Below are 16,562 nucleotides of genomic sequence, written 5' to 3' on the forward strand. Positions count from 1 at the left end.
GGAACTGTGTGCAGTACCCACTTGAGCCCCTTGTGCTCTTCACTTCTATGAGTTGTCTTCTTCCTTCTGATCTGGCAAGTCTCTCAGATTTGAGCTCCTTCTTTTTGATTGAGCTCTCTGACTTTATTTGGGATCTGTTTGTGTGTGTGTGTGTGTGTGTGTGAAGGTATTGCCTTTTGGTAAGTACTCATTTCTTAACCTCTGGTTTTATTTTATTTTTATTTATTTATTTATTTATTTATGGCTGCACTGGGTCTTTGTTGCTGTGCGTGGGCTTTCTCTAGTTGTGGTGAGAGAGGGCTACTCTTTGCTGTGGTGTGTGGGCTTCTCATTGTGGTGGCTTCTCTTATTGTGGAGCACTGGCTCTAGGCATGCAGGCTTCAGTAGTTGTGGCACACAGCCTCAGTAGTTGTGGCTCATGAGCTCTAGAGTGCAGGCTCAGTAGTTGTGGTGCATAGGCTTAGTTGCTCCACGGCATATGGGATCTTCCTGGACCAGGGCTCGAACCCGTGTCCCCTGCATTGGCAGGCGGATTCTTAACCACTGCACCACCAGGGAAGTTCTTAACCTCTGGTTTTAAAGTATGTGATCCCAAGCCTCTAAATTCTCTTGGGAGGGTCCTCCTTCTGGGACCCTGGCTGGTTTTATGTTAAAAATTATGGTTCCTCCTCATGCACATTTTTAACTGAATGGATAAACTTAACCAAAAATAATTTAAAACTCCAATGGCCGTTATGGGGAACTTTAGACCTCTCCAAACTTGTTTTTCTCAGAACTAAGTTAGAGCACTATGCCTCTAAAATTAAATAGACTGAATGGGATGCTGTTTTAATTGGTACCTGGAAGCTTTCAAACACATTCAAACCTCTAAAATTCCCTCTTTATAAGATACCATTTCTAAATAAACTGAGGAGAACAAATAATTGGAAGAAAACAAAAAAGATTCTGAGGACTTTTCCCCCTTCCCTTTCCTCTTTGTCTCTATTCCCATCTTCCTCTTTCCCTTCTGCACCATTCTACCTCCTCTACACCCTCTGCTTCCTCATTCGAATCCCCCCACTGAACTTTCCCTTTTCTCCCAATCTCCCCCTGCTTCTTTTTCCCCTGAACCTCTTAAAATCAGACTCTCTGAGGATCTAAATGCTAAACCCTTATTTTCTTATGTTCCTTGGATTAAAGCTGAACTATAAGCCATAGTCAAAGATTTCCCCCAAACAACTGGGGATCCCCACAGATTTCCTGAGGAATTTAATATAGTCATTCAAACTTGTCATCCTGGTTTCTCTGACTTATCAGCTAGCTCACATGCCTGTTGATGAAGGCCAGACCCAACACTGGATAAAAACTGCTAATTGGAATAATCCTTGGAAGTCTTTAGAGTTACACCCTGGAGATAAAGTAATCCCTGCTGTTTTGTTATACCATCGGGCTTGGGGAATCACCAGGCAACTACAGTTGGCAATTCCTAGGGTTTTGTCAAAGCCAGTTGATGGGAATAAAATTCAGGCTTGTACCCAGAAGCCCAATAAGCCCATGCATGATTATTGTAGCTGACTCAAATTGTCTTTAAAGAAAATTCTGCTCTTCTTTTGAATGTTGAATCCACTTGGGTAGCCTTTATGAGACTGACCTGCTGCCTACTGTGCTACGGATTTGCAGATTTTGAAAAGGATAGGTGTTAGCTCTTCTCTAAATGTTCAGTAGAATTAGCCTGTGAAGCCATCTGATTCTGGGCTTTTGTTTGTTGGAAGATTTTAAATCATAGTCTCAATTTCAGTGCTTGTGATTGGTCTGTTTATATTTTCTATTTCTTCCTGGTTCAGTCTTGGAAGGTTGTGCTTTTCTAAGAATTTGTCCATTTCTTCCAGGTTGTCCATTTTTTTGGCATATTGTTGCTTGTAGTAATCTCTCATGATCCTTTGTTTCTGCAGTGTCAGTTGTTACTTCTTTTTCATTTCTAATTTTATTAGTTTGATGTATGCCTATAGCTATAGATAGAACAAAAGCAATGGAAAGCAAAGGTCAAAGTAAAAGAAACAGATCCAACATGGAGTCAGATTTTGTTCTTCCCTGTTACAATTCCCCACTGTCAATGTCCATTCCACAATCTTGTGGGATAAAGGGCGATGACAGCTCTAACTGCTTCCTGCTGTGTAGGGGTGACGAAGGGTGATGGTGGAATGGAATTGATCAGCCTTGGGCAGGGAATAATTCTCAGAATTTTTACTAAATAGTACAACTCTCAATTATTTGAACGTGATGCTGTGTTGTTCAGTAGAACAGGATTAAACAAGTAGATTGACCCACCCTTCTCCAGCAGTAAGGAAATTGCAATCTCAAGTTAAGGAATTTAGTGCTTTTCTATGTATGGGAAGACACAAGAGTCTGGGCTCACTGAAATTATTCCTTTGATATGCACCTCACCTATCTGGGGCCAGTATCCTGTGTTTTCACATCCTGAGTTTCCTCAAGGCTCACCATAGGGAGTGGCTGCAGTCTGATGGCTGCTAGATGGCAGGCATTCTTTCCTTCCTGATTTCCCTCAGGGCTTACCAGCTCACCATCGGTGCTGGCTTCAATCACTGAAGACTGTGGCAGGAAATATTCCATTTCTCAGATCCCCCTCTTGGTTAGGAATTCGACCAATATTTGGGAGACATTTCATGACCAAATTTTGTCCCATGGTGCTGGGAGGCTCATCCCAGATCAGGTGAAAATTCTTGTTGATATGCCACTCCAGGTGCTAATTTCCAGATAAGGCCCTGTTGATTATTAAAGATTCTCTGGATCCTCTGTCTTATTAGTCTATTATGATCCAGGAAATGTTTTCCCTTATTGCTTATTCCCATACCTAGAATCACACTATTACAATTATTCTCTAAGAGTCATAAATGTGATCTATTTCCTCAAGATGTTTAGCCATCATCAATTTTGTTGGAGGCCTGGTTACATACTGGGTACTGTAAGAGACAACAGTCATAAAATAGGACATAAGTAATGCAGCTAGTAATATTGACAAAGTCCTAGTTTAGCAGGGAGACACAAAGTATAAACAATTTGGAAACAAAGAACAAATTAAAACAATGCTTAGTATAACTGGTTATAATCCAGTTACAATAAACCGTCAAATCCACAGTAGAGCTGGCTGGAGAAGCCAAATTCTGGCAGGATCATGTAGAGAGAAAAAGATAAATGTTTCATCTTTGTTTACAAGGGTATACTTTATCAACTTGTTGTAGGTCATAGCATAAGAGAAAAGGTTTTTCTGGAAAACAAAGATTAAGGCTAGCATCAATACATTTCCCAAAGTCATAAAGTTATGTCATATTCATCAGTTCATTCAGTCCCATGTAATTAATTCCTGTTGATCTGGGTGAAGTAATCAGGTTTTCCATTAGTTTTGTCATTTGTTACCCAGTGGTATTATCTAAAGGCTATCAGAAACTTATATTGTTTTAAAAAGTTCTTTTTCATGAGTCTTCTTGGAGATGTGGCAGTTTTGCAAAGCATCACCTTAGCTGCCTATGAATGATAAAGGTCTTAAAAAGGCAAGGTAAAGATCTGATTACAATTCTTCTTGGCAATGAAGCTTATCCAAGTTGTTGTGACATACAACATTTTAAGATAATGACTAAAATTATAACATTATACCAGGACACATACAAATTTCAGAAACTTTATATAATTTCTAGAATGTCTATATTAATAACATTTATTCATACCATATACTCTGAGGAGGCTTATCACTCATTTGACAATGCTTTCCATGTAACTTAGCATATCAACCAATTCTAGTCAGTTTAATATATATATATATATATATACACACATATATACATACATTTTTTTTCTGAGGTGCCTCAGCGTCACAGTTCCCTAGCCCCAAAATAGGAAGATTCCCAACTAATGCCCCATCAGTCCAAAATGGGAGAACCCCAGCCAATGCCCCATTGGAGATGAAGCTGAATGAATGATCAAGGCTAGTTCAAAAGAGAAAATCCCAGCCAACGCCTCGCCACAGGCAAAACGTACGCCATAGGGAAGGCTCTCAGGGGCCCTCTGAAGCATCCCAAAGCTAGCTGAAGTCAAAAGAACTTTAATTAGAATTTGATAGGAAGTTTGTCAAAAATATCAAAAAGTTTTTTGAAAAACATTTGGTCAGATAGAATATTTAAGAACAAATACAGATCAGTTAAAGGCCAGATAGTTCACACAATCTGTTATCAAAAGCAGCATTCTAAGTAAACTTGTTCTCTTAGCAGAGAGGAACCAAGTCAAGTCCTACACCAGCCTACTTTTAATAGCAAAATTCATTTACCCAATTAAGTTTAATCTAATTTCAGACCATGCATAAAACTCCTTTTTACTCAAAACATGTATCCCACTTGCCTACTGTATAGTGAAATGTTTTGTTATTTTTAGTAGCTTTAATTACATATTTAAATTAGAATCCCCAACTCTTAAAAACCATAATTTCTAGTGAAAACCAAGAGGCAAGTAATCGTTACCAAAATCTGGAAAGACTGTTTTAGATAATTTTCAGAACGTAATTATTTCTATAGTGTTTACCTAAAAGCTCTTTATCTCGTTTGCATTTAATTCACTCATAAAAATTTTATCATACCAAGTTATTTTTCTTGCTGACAAATTTGCAACAGATATAACAAGATTTCATTTAACTTCTATTAAACCTAGGTGCAGTGAAAGTATTATACTTAATGTTGATGACTCTAAAGACAAGTCTATATTAATTAGATCAACAAACAACCTTTAATACCAGGTGTCAACTTAATATTGAATACTTCCCAGTTCACATGAACCTGAAGGTCATTTTGGCCGGTTTCTTTAATTTGTAAGCGCTTACTTTTAAATTGAATAGAGCTCTTTATAAATTCAATTTTGATAATATTTTTCAGAGATAGAGATATCTCTTATGTATAATGTGTACACAGACATATAATATAAACAGGCCCCCTTTCTGTTCCAGCAAAGAAAGGACACAGTGAGGAACATACACAATGGTGGGTTGCCCAGGGTAAACTTCTCAGCTTCCTGAAGTACGTCACAGGTAGCTGCTACAGCTCCAAGGCAAGGGGGCTATCCCTTAACAGTCTGTTCTAGTGTTTTGAGAAGTAGGCAGTGGGTCAGGGATATTCCCCAGGGTTTGAATTAACACCCCAAGGCTAATGCCTTGTCTCTCATGTATATACAGTTTGGAAGGTTTCTTAAATCCTTGAGGCAGGACTGTCCAACAATACTGTTAGACTACCTGTGTTTCTGGGTCCTGCCATTTAAAAGTAAACAGCTGCTGTGATTCTTTTGCAATAGGAATGCAGAAAAAACATCTTTCAAGTCCAGGACTGAAAACCAGCTGTATTCTCCTGGAATAGTTGTGAGCAGAGTGTATGGATTAGGCACCACAGGGTGTAAGTCTTGGACTACTTCATTAATAGCCCTCAAATCTTGGACAAAGTGATACTCTGCTGAGTTTGGCTTTTTGACTGGGGGGATAGGGGTGTTATATGGGGACCTGCAAGGTTTAGTCAGTCCTGTTTTCAAAAACTTTCCCAGAATTGGCTGAATTCTCTTTTGGGCCTCTTGTCTCCGAGGATATTGTTTTAGATTAGGTGTCCCAGAATCCCTTTTACAAAGGAGATCTCGTCCCAAAAGGGGGATTGGACACTCTGGATGTTTCAGGGTTAGGTCCCCTAGTTAGCATTCTAGAAGTTGTAAGAACAAACGGTTTTGTACTTCTCCAGAAACTCCCGTGACCGGGATAAACTGAGATGTTTTCTGTGCCACCTTGGTATTTACCACAGAATATGTGGCACCCGTATCTATTAGAAAGTCAAACATACGGTATTTGTTTTTCTGTTTCTGACTTACTTCACTCTGTATGACAGACTCTAGGTCCATCCACCTCACTACAAATAACTCAATTTCGTTTCTTTTTATGGCTGAGTAATATTCCATTGTATATACCATATGCTAACACAAATATATGGAATCTAAAAAAAAAAAATGGTCATGAAGAACCTAGGGGCAGGACGGGAATAAAGACGCAGACCTGATAGAGAATGGACTTGAGGACACGGGGAGGGGGAAGGATAAGCTGGGACAAAGTGTGAGTGTGGCATGGACATACATACACTACCAAATGTAAAACAGATAGCTAGTGGGAAGCAGCCGCATAGCACAGGGAGATCAGCTCGGTGCTTTGTGACCACCTAGAGGGGTGGGATAGGGAGGGTGGGAGGGAGACACAAGAGGGAGGAGATATGGGGATATATGTATAGCTGATTCACTTCGTTATAAAGCAGAAACTAACACACCATTGTAAAGCAATTATACTCCAATAAAGATGTTAAAAAAAAAAGTATATCAAAATGCATCCCACATAGCAAAAGTAAAAAAAAAAAAAAAAGTCAATCAGCTTGTTCCCCACTGTCAGAGTTACCCGGGGCTGCTGTGGGGAAATTAGAATCAGACGCCTCAAGTCCAAGGGAGTCCTCGGGCCTCTTCATTCATTATCAGAGTTTTCCTCTCTTTCTACCATATGAGAGGCTCCCGTCTTCCTTCTGTTATTCACCTTCTTATTCTTTAGTCTAGGGCAATCTTTTTTCCAATGCTCTTCCTCTTTGCAGTAAGCACATTGTTCCTTCCCCAATGGTGGCTTACCTTCCTTTAGGTTACTCGCCTTCCAGGAATTCAATGCTGCTGCCAGAAAAGCTGCCCTCCATTTTGCATCTTCTTGCTTCTGCTGTTGTCCCCTGTTGTTGAATACTTTAAAAGCAACATCTACTAATTGAGAAGGGTTCATTCGAAATACACCATCTAACTTCTGTAATTTTCTTTTTATATCTGGGGCGCTTTGCACGATGAAGGTCATATTTACCATCCTTACGTTCTCAGGGGCCTCAGGGTCTGCATCCGTGTAGTGCCTATAAACTTGCTAAATCCTTTCTAGAGACTCTGATGGATCCTCATTTGGTTTTTGTTTTATCTCCTAAATTTTGTTTAAGCTTTTTTGTCTAGGTCCCTCCTTGGGTTTTCTTTCAGACCGCTGCACCATAAGGTGGCAGCCCTCTGACTCCTTTTCCTCCTGATGCAATAGCATAAATGCTTCTACATACGAAATCTCATCTCTTTTCCCTGCTCTTTTGCAAAACACTTCTAATTGTGCGATCGTATAATAATTGAGTGAGCCATTCAGGGGCCATCGCTCCTCTGATATTAACATATATTGGGTCCACACCCTATTACAATAATATATCACCTCTTTCTTAGTCATAGGCTCATGGCTATGTTTTGCCCATTTATTTAATATATGCCCCAAAGGGCTCTCCTTTGGGATAGATGGAGTATTTCCCATTTTTATAAGTTTGATAACACCAAAACACAAAAGATGCCAACAAATTCCAACACAAAAGATACAAGCAAATTCCAACACAAAGAGCACAAACAAATTCCAACATTGATGCACACAAAACAAAAGCAAATGAACCGGTTCCCATATCAGGTAGAGTCCAACAATTCCCCTGTCCAGTAGGGTACCCCAACCAAACGCAAAACAAATTGAGGGGGGAATTTGTTCCTGGTTGTACACACCAGAGCAACTTACCCAGCAAAGGTCAAGTCCGTCAACTCACAGAAGTTCATCAATTCCTTGCTCCAACTGCCAAGTGCTGGGGTAGCCGGTGCCGCTTCAGGGAATTTTGAAGGGAATATCCTCAGGACAAATGGTCCCAGCAGCTGCTAGGGCCTTGCCCCCAAATTCCCTGACCCGGGCCGGCTAGCCACAGGCAGCAAGGCTCCTGGATGGCTAAGCCAAATTTGTTACCGAGTCCAAGCTCGCTCTGCTTGCTGTACAACAGGCCAATAAATCGGGAGATGAGGTGTTGAGGCAAGGAATAGCGACTTTATTAGGAAAGCCAGGCATCTGAGAAGATGCCAGACTAGTGTCCTAGAGTACCATCTTATCGGGGTCTGGATGCTAGTTTCTTTTATAGAACAGAGAGGGGGAGGAGGTGAGGAATTAAAGTAAAAAGGCCTAAGTCTTGCAACATATCTCCTAGTTTTGATCAGCTTCAGGGAGGGGATGTGTTAATTTCTTCTTTTCTGCAGCCATTCACAGGTGGGCAGGGTCAGGGTGTTTCCCTGTGAGCTGAACAAAGGCACTTTGTTTTTTTTATTAATTAATTTTTATTGGAGTATAGTTGCTTTACAATGTTGCGTTAGCTTCTACTGCACAGCAAAATGAATCAGCCATACATATACATATATCCCCTCCCTTTTGGATTTCCCTCCCATTTGGGATACTACAGTGCATTAAGTAGAGTTTCCTGGGCTACGAAGTATGTTCCCATCAGTTGTCTATTTTATACATAGTATCGATAGTGTATATGTGTCAGTCCCCATCTCCCAATTCCTCCCACTACCCCTTTCCCCCTTGGTATCCATACATTTATTCTCTACCTCTGTGTCTCTATTTCTGCTTTGCAAATAAGATCATCTATACTATTTTTCTAGATTCCACATATATGCATTAATATATGATATTTGTTTTTCTCTTTCTGACTTACTTCACTCTGTATGACACTCCCTAGGTACATCCACGTGTCTACAAATGACCCAATTTCGTTCCTTTTTATGGCTGAGTAATATTCTATTGTATATATGTACTATATCTTCTTTATCTATTCCTTTGTTGATGGACATTTAGGTTGCTTCCATGTCCTGGCTATTGTAAATAAAAGGCACTTTAGCTTAACATTCAGGCAGAGGGGCAGGTTTTCCTGAGGCAGGCCATTATGTATGCCTATAGCTAGAGACAGAACAAAAACAATGGAAAGCAAAGGTCAAAGTAAAAGAAACGGATCCAACGTGGAGTCAGATTTTGTTCTTCCCTGTTACAGTACTGCAAGCACAGCCTTCTCTCTCAAGTCTCTCCCAACATTGTCCCTCCCCTTTTCTGGGTTTTGATAGACGCCAAGTTTGCACCCTATTTACCTCCCTAAACTAGGGGTCTTGCAGCCCCAGTCTCCTCCACCTCAACTCCCTGCCTCCCCCAGAAGTTCTCTGACCTCAATTGACTCACCCTTCCTTTTAGAACAGGAGTGTGTATGTGTGTGTGGTTGCAGGCCCTAGGTGTGGGATTGGCAACTATCAGCATCTCCAAGGGATCCGCTATGCCAGCTGCCACTGTGCACCTGTGCCCCGCTGCCTGCTCCAACTCCCTCCTCCCCTCTGCCACGTCTGGGTTCACTGCGGCACCCAGTGCAGCTTCCGGCCTCTGCCACGTCTGGGTTCACTGCGGCACCCGGTGCAGCTTCCGGCCTCTGCCACGTCTGGGTTCACTGCGGCACCCGGTGCAGCTTCCGGCCTCTGCCACGTCCGGGTTCACTGCGGCACCTGGTGCAGCTTCCGGCCAGCTCACCCGGTAGGGGGGGCTCTGGCAGCGAGGTTGCTCCCAGCAGGCCTTGCTCACCCGGTAGGAGGGGCTCTGGCAGCGAGGTTGCTCCCAGCAGGCCTTGCTCACCCGGTAGGGGGGGGGGCTCTGGCAGCGAGGTTGCTCCCAGCAGGCCTTGCTCACCCGGTAGGAGGGGCTCTGGCAGCGAGGTTGCTCCCAGCAGGCCTTGCTCACCCGGTAGGAGGGGCTCTGGCAGCGAGGTTGCTCCCAGCAGGCTTTGTGGGGCCAGTCAGAGCTCGCCTGTGAGGTGTGACGCCTGCGTCTGCCATTTTGGGGTTGGCGCTGTGAGGGGTTCTGCTTTACTTTCTGTGAGGAAAGCCGGACCGTGACAGAGGAAAGAGGCCGAGGAGGAGGCCAGGACTGGGCTAGAACTGAAGGAGGACTGAGCCGGGACGTGAGGGGCTTTACCGGCGGCGGCGGCGGCGGCGGCGGCGGCGGTGGGCGGCAACTCCCGTGAGGTGGTTGGTTGACTAGGCCGCAGCGGCCCTGGCCATGGACCTTGGGGACCGTGCCAGCGGGTTCCGCCACAGCGAGGGGATCAGACTCATGAACAGTGTCATGTACAGGGGCGGCCCCGATTTCTACGTGGCCTCCTCGCGGCTCTGGAAAGAGGCAGAGGATCTGCTGCGCGGCGGCGTCGCTGACCCGCTGGTGCTGCGCAACACCAAGAGGGCCTGTGCCTGGAGCGCGCTGGCCTTGAGCATGTGTGGGGGCTCGAGGCAGGAGGAGCAGCAGGCGCGCTTGGGTCGGTGGCTCCAGGAGAAGGTAGAGGAACGCGAGGCGGCTTCCTGGGCCCTCTCCGCCGAGCTGAGGCGCCTGTGGCAGGAGCGCAACGGGGCGGCAGTGCAGCTACGATGCACGCAGGCCGCCTTGCAGCAGGCATTGGGCGAGCGAGATATGTTGCGTGGGCAACTGCTCCAGCTCGAGAGATCGGTCCGTGTAGCCCCATGGGCCCATGAAATGGTGCCTTGGCCTCTACCTGAGCAGCTTGGGGCCACAGCATGGGCCGTGGGTGCAGGGGAGCAGGGCACGATGGCAGCTATGGGGGCACAGGGCATGCCTCAGTCAGAGGGCCAGATGGCAGCCCCAGCAGCTGTGGTTTATGTACCGGGATCCCAGAGCCCCTGGGCCCAGGTCATGCAGCCCCCTGTGCCAGTGCCGGTGCCACAGCCATTCCCATTCCATGTGCCGTTCCCAGTGGGATTCCCGGACGCGACCTCCTTACCATCCTCGGCAGTTACGGAAGGAGCGGCAGCCGCGGCAGCGATAACAATAGCAGCAGTCACACCCGAGAGCTCTGCTCCGGGAACCTCCCCGCCTGGCCTGTGGGCTGCAGTGGGGGCCCAGGAAGAGACGGCCCTAGTGTATGCCCAGAATTGCTGTGGCCGGGAGAAGTATCCTGAGAACCTCCAGGGCGAGTATTCCCTGGAGGACAGCGGAAGCCACAGGCAAGAGGAAGATCCTGTGGGTCCCCAGGGGATGCCCTCCCTGGGGGACAGCAGAAGCTGCAGCCAGGAAGCAGATCCTGCGAGGCCCCAGGAGACAGCCCCCCTGGGAGACAGCAGGAGCCACAGCCAGGACGAACGTCCAGTGCTGCGCCAGGAAGAGCACCCCCTGGGGAAGGGCAAGAGCCACAACCAAGAAGGTGGGCCAGAGAATTCCCAGGGGACGTCTCCCCCGGGAGGCAGCACAAGCCGTGATGTGAGAAAAAGCCCAAAGAAACAGCAGCCTCAGAAAAAGAAGGCCAAGCGGCCAAAAGGGAAAAAGGCTTCAGATTCCCAGCATCGGGGGAAGCCTGACTCATGCTCCAGTCCTAAGAATTGGGACTGCCCGTGGTGTAAAGGGAGTAATTTTCCATGGCGCAAGGCGTGCTATAAATGCAAGAAAGTCTGCATGGCTGTTGAGAGTGAGGGCCCGGACCCAGGACAAACCCACTAATTTCAGGAAGGTAAGTAAGAATGGAAACACTCCAAAGAAAAACTAGTTTCCTAACAACCCCCCCCTCTTTTGATCCAAAAGTAATTCATTTACTTCACAGAAAATTTGAAAACCAAAATCATGATATCGAAAATTAAATAAAATAATTCATTATCCCATTACCCAAATTAAGCAAATTTTATCATCTGAGTACACACACAAATATATATACACACACACACACATTTATATTCTTATTTTGTACATTTATTTTAACAAAGATAGACTACTTTGAGTATCACACTTTTAAAATAAGGGATTTCTCCTAATTTCTTTTAAGTTTGCAGGGGCTGGATTCTGGATGGCTGATGCTGATTCGCTGACACCCTGGAGGTGCTGAAGTCATGAAGAATTTATTTTCTTTTTCACTCATGTCTGTTTCATTAACCTTCTTTTCCTGAAAATACCATGTCTTTGCCTGGGAACAGCCATGTGTTTTTTAGAGTTATAAGCTGTATTGAATTTTAGGAGCACTGCTTTTCCTTGAAAATGCTATTGTTCCTTTGTAACCTACTGCGGTGTTCATGTTTTCTTCTTGTTTTTAAGTTTTATAGGTGAGGGCCTATTTTTGTGTCTCTGAGCCCCACGGAATTTGCTTGTTGCTGAAGAATCTGAACCTATCCCGTTAGAAGATCTCCCAAGAGTCTAAAGAAGTAACTCTTTGTTTCTGACTGACCCACACCGCAGTGAGACCCCCATCCCCCCACCACTGGCTGAAGCCAAGAAGAGTGAGAAGTCGGGGAAGAAGAGATGCTTTGGCACTTATTAGGGGGAAAAGGGGGGCAAAATAATTTTGTTAGGCTTTAATTTCTCTGTTGGGACATGGAATTAATTCAGAAGTTAATTCAGCAGTGTTAAATACTATAGATGATAGCAAATTGTTGGATTTCATTTAAGTAATTAAATAGTTATTGATTGCCTAGTATGTGATAGGAGCTAGAATTATATGGTATTATCTAGTGCACACATAACTCTTTTTGGTAAGTTTGGTTAGATGACAGGAGAGAGCATAATTTGAGATACATTACAGATCAGAGGTGACTTATTTGTCTTGCATGTATGGTACCCTTCAGGTAAACCTAATTGATATAACATCCAGATATTTCTGCAGTTCTGGGAGCAACCTCAAAGAGACTTTCGTGAAGGGACTTGATTGCCGAACTGCTCACCTCACTGGTCCCAGGTGAGACAAATGAGTAGTGGCAAAGAGTGGAAAAGTGGCCTAATAAAATTGCAGGCAGGACTTTTCTGATACTCTCCTGATTTCCTCCCTTGCGAGGGACAGCTAGTTTCCTGGTTGTCTGAAAGACCACTGGGCGACTGTCTTAAAGAAGGACAGTGCTTGGGGGAGCGTCTGAGCCCTCAGCTTCAGGCAGCCACCATCGCAAGCCCCTTTCCGGTCAGTGGATGAAGAACAAAATGGATTCCAAGGACAGACATCGTGCTGTGGATGGCGCTTCTCGTGGGAGGACTAATTGGATTAAAAGTAGAACTGGACTGGGACAGGCACTCTTGAGAATGCTCCTGGGCCCTTCTCTTCCACTTGGTGTGTTCTCTGCCAGCTTCTCAGAGGCAAGTGGAGCCCAGGGGCTGAGAAGTCAGATCAGCCTCCAGGCTGAACAAAAGGTGTCCTCGAGTTCCCCCAGGAGATTCCAGCTCACCAAGCTCAACCTTTGTCAGAGGTTTCCTGATGCTAACTAGTAATAAAGTGTGCACTTACTTGCTGTGTCTTCTGTGTAGTGTGTACCTTGGGGCAGGTTTGCTCAGAGCGGCAGTTTAAATCTGCATCTTCCCTCTCTCCCACTGAGGTGATGGAAAGTTCAATTTCATTCACTATTGAAGGGCCTCTCCTCTTCCTGTGAATTACCCAAGAATGGGAGGGGGAGGGCCTTCTATGGGGCTTTCAATCCATTGTTATTGTCCCTGGTATTCTCACTGTCCCAAGTCCACGTGGTCCCTTGAGGGTGGGCATGTCTACTTCTCCACAGCCAGTGGGTGTTGGAGGTGTCTTCCAGTGCTGGAAGCCCTAATGCCCAGGGTCCAGTCTCTCTAAATACCCTATGCAGCCATTTCCCTCTGGGGCTCTGCCTTCTCCCTGGGGTCCTGGCACGGAGTAAGGAGTGCTTAGGTATCATAAGCAGCATTCTCCTTTCTGTTCCCTAAGTCACTCCTGTCTCTCTTAGCCTAATTCGGTTCAAGTGGTCAGGATTATAGAAAACCAAATACAGGCTGGCAGCATAAACCTCCCCTGGGATAAGGGGGGCCAAGATCTGAACACTTTTGGAATGGGTATGGTGAGGTGAGGGGGTGGATGATAAAAATGTCCCTGTCATACCAGAACTCTCTTCTCTCAGAGATGACTAACCGTAACAGCCTTGGTTACTTGGGATAGGAATAAAGGAAAAGAAGAGGGCTGTCAGGGGGAATAAACGTGAAACTATTTGAGGGGGAGGAGAGGAGATACTATGATATTTTGTAGATCCTAATGTGCCCTGTACACTTGGAAAGATGGGCATGTGCTGGTATTTTTCCTGCTGGATGTAAATTCAGTGCTGGTGCAATAGAGGAAGAGTATAAATGGTGGTGGAGCAAAGGAGGAAAGAATCAGGCCTGGCAGCAACTAATGCCATTATTGGTGGTAGGGGTGGGTCTGGTACTCCTCCCTTACAGGCACTTATGAAGATGGTGATGCTGGAGGAGGGATATGGGTATTTCTCTGAGCAGGAGAGTGCAGGGGAGGTGGGAAGAGGCCTTTTAAATCCTGTGGGAGCTTCAGAGCAAGAGAAGAAAAATTCTGTGTGGAGAAAGTGAAGGATCATAGCAATATTCTCTTCCACTCCACCTCCTCACCCATTCTATCACTCATACCTGCTACTGGACCCTACACAGGAGCAGTGCCTTCAAACACCCATTCCCATTTCCACAATTAGTATACCATCTATCATTTAACCCCTTCCACTCCCACTAACAAAAGCAGAATCAGAAGCACCTCAAATAAGAGCACTTCCTGTGAGAGCATCTGCTACTAGCATAGCATATTGGCAGGTGTGGGTTATGGAAAAAAGTCCCTGTGGTAGACAAGAGGTGGCGGCAGCTTCAGTGGCAGAATGGACAGGAACAAAGGGCTCAGCATTTCTTGAGATCCCTTAGGGATGAGAGAATTATACCTTGTAAAAACCAAGGGACTGGAATGATGAAAGTGGTAAAAAATGATTCCTGGGATGCAACCATGCTTCAAATGAAGGAGATGTCTGATCCTGGACAGGAGTTCTGTCTCCTTATGGGGCAGTCCTCTTTGATTTCAGAAATGTAAGAGGGAATCAAGGCGATCTGAAACAAAAATCAATTTCCTGAGTAGGTCTCTGGTTATAAATATAGCTATATTTTAAAAAAGCTATAAACGTAGCTTAATTTCACTTAGAAAAATTAGAAAACAGAAAAACAGAAAAAAAAAAGATTCAACCAGAATCTCACCACTAGAGGTACCACTGTTTATATTATGTGTTTAATTCCATATCTGTACACATACACAGACTGGCATAACAGATTTTTAAAAAAACATCCTTTACATGCAATTGTACATATTTTATAGCCTTTTTTTATTGTGATAAAAAACCAACATGAGATCTACCCTCTTCACAAAATTTTAACTGTAAAATTTAACTACACTGTTAACTATAAACACAATGTTGTACAGCAGGTCTCTAGAACTTTTTCATTTTGCATAATTGAAACTTTATACCTATAGCCTTATTTTAAATTAATTAAAATTTTTTTCTTTTACACCTGGGTGCCCCAGTGTTGGAGGCCCCTTGTCCCAGACTCCTCCGTAAGGAGTGTGGCTCATGCTACCTATTAAGCAAACCCCAATCCTCCTCAATGCCTTCCCTCCTACTCAAGAGGCACAGTGCAGCACCGCCTCTGCTCAGGGCCTGTGGCCAGGTGTCCGGGACAGGGCTCTGGCTCCGAGGCTGTGTAGGGGCAGGACTGCCGGAGGCCAGAACGGGGGAATGAACTGCACATGCAAGGGGCACAAGTCTCTCCTGGGGCAGTGACGTGGGCCTCTGGCCAGGAACCATGGGGCCCCAAGGTCCAAGGCCAAAGCAACCCGAACACACCGGTTCCACTGCACATCGTTGGGGCCAGTTGTTCCTCCCAGCACTAGTTAGGTGTCTAGAATTCGTCCCAGGAGACCATCGCTGCCTGTACCTGGAGCCTCTCCCCTGAAGAAAAGACTCAGGGCACTGCTCTCTCAGACCCAGCCCAACTGCCAGCACCCTGCGATGGGGAAACTGGCCCATTTACCCAAGCCCCTCCATCCGTAAATGTTCCCTTTTCAACAGCATAGAGGACGCCTGCAGGCCGGGGCGAGGACCAGGGCCTGGTCCGGGTGGGTGGAGTGTGGGGTTTGCCAGGAAGGTAAAAACAGAGTGCAGTTGGAGCGCGCAGGGTATACTTTGTGGCTTCGGGTGTGTGTGTAGGTGTAAATGTGGGTACAGATGGAGAGGCAGGGAGAGAACGGGCTGGGACGCGCTGACTGCGTGAGTCGGCTCATAAAACGGCAGAATTAGGCTAAAGGTGTCGCCACCGGTACTACACTCCCCAGAGGAAGCCAAATCTCGCGGGATCTCGCGGGATCTCGGGGGATCTCGGGGGATCTCGGGGGATCTCGGGGGTTCTACGGGGGCTGACAGGACAGCCCTAGGGTGAGAAATACCGGGGTGTGGCAGAGGCTAGAGGCCTCTGGTCCCAGACTCGTTCACAAGGAGTCTGGTTCGCACCACCTATCAAGCAAACCCCATCCTCATGGATGCCTCATCCCCCCTACACTCCCCCACTGAGAGTCACTGTGTGGCGCCTGTTCGCAGGGGCCCGTGGTCCGGTGTTGGGGACCGGGCTCAGGCCCCGAGGCTGAGCAGGGGCGGGACCGGGACTGCTGACACCAGAAAGGGTGAGTGAACTGTGCATGTGATATATTAATATTAACATTTTAATATTAATCCGTGAACAGCATCTGCAAAAATGTATGTGATAAGATATTCTCATAAGCCCTAAGTATAAGAGGTTGGGGGCAAATGACAGCTACACGACCCGAGCAATCTGTGAGGGAATGAGC

General features: G+C 45.5%; 1 long non-coding RNA gene across 1 annotated transcript; it reads right to left on the minus strand.

Moving 5' to 3' along the window:
• Positions 1-207: 207 nt before the first annotated feature.
• Positions 208-9,264, minus strand: LOC309620820. The gene is made up of 2 exons (XR_014239668.1): positions 7,605-9,264; positions 208-6,571 (listed from the first exon to the last, which is right to left on the minus strand). It is a non-coding gene; the product is annotated as an uncharacterized lncRNA (long non-coding RNA).
• Positions 9,265-16,562: the final 7,298 nt, after the last annotated feature.

Source organism: Balaenoptera borealis (genome assembly GCF_965194805.1).
Source record: "Balaenoptera borealis genome assembly, chromosome: X".
Lineage (NCBI taxonomy): Eukaryota > Metazoa > Chordata > Mammalia > Artiodactyla > Balaenopteridae > Balaenoptera > Balaenoptera borealis.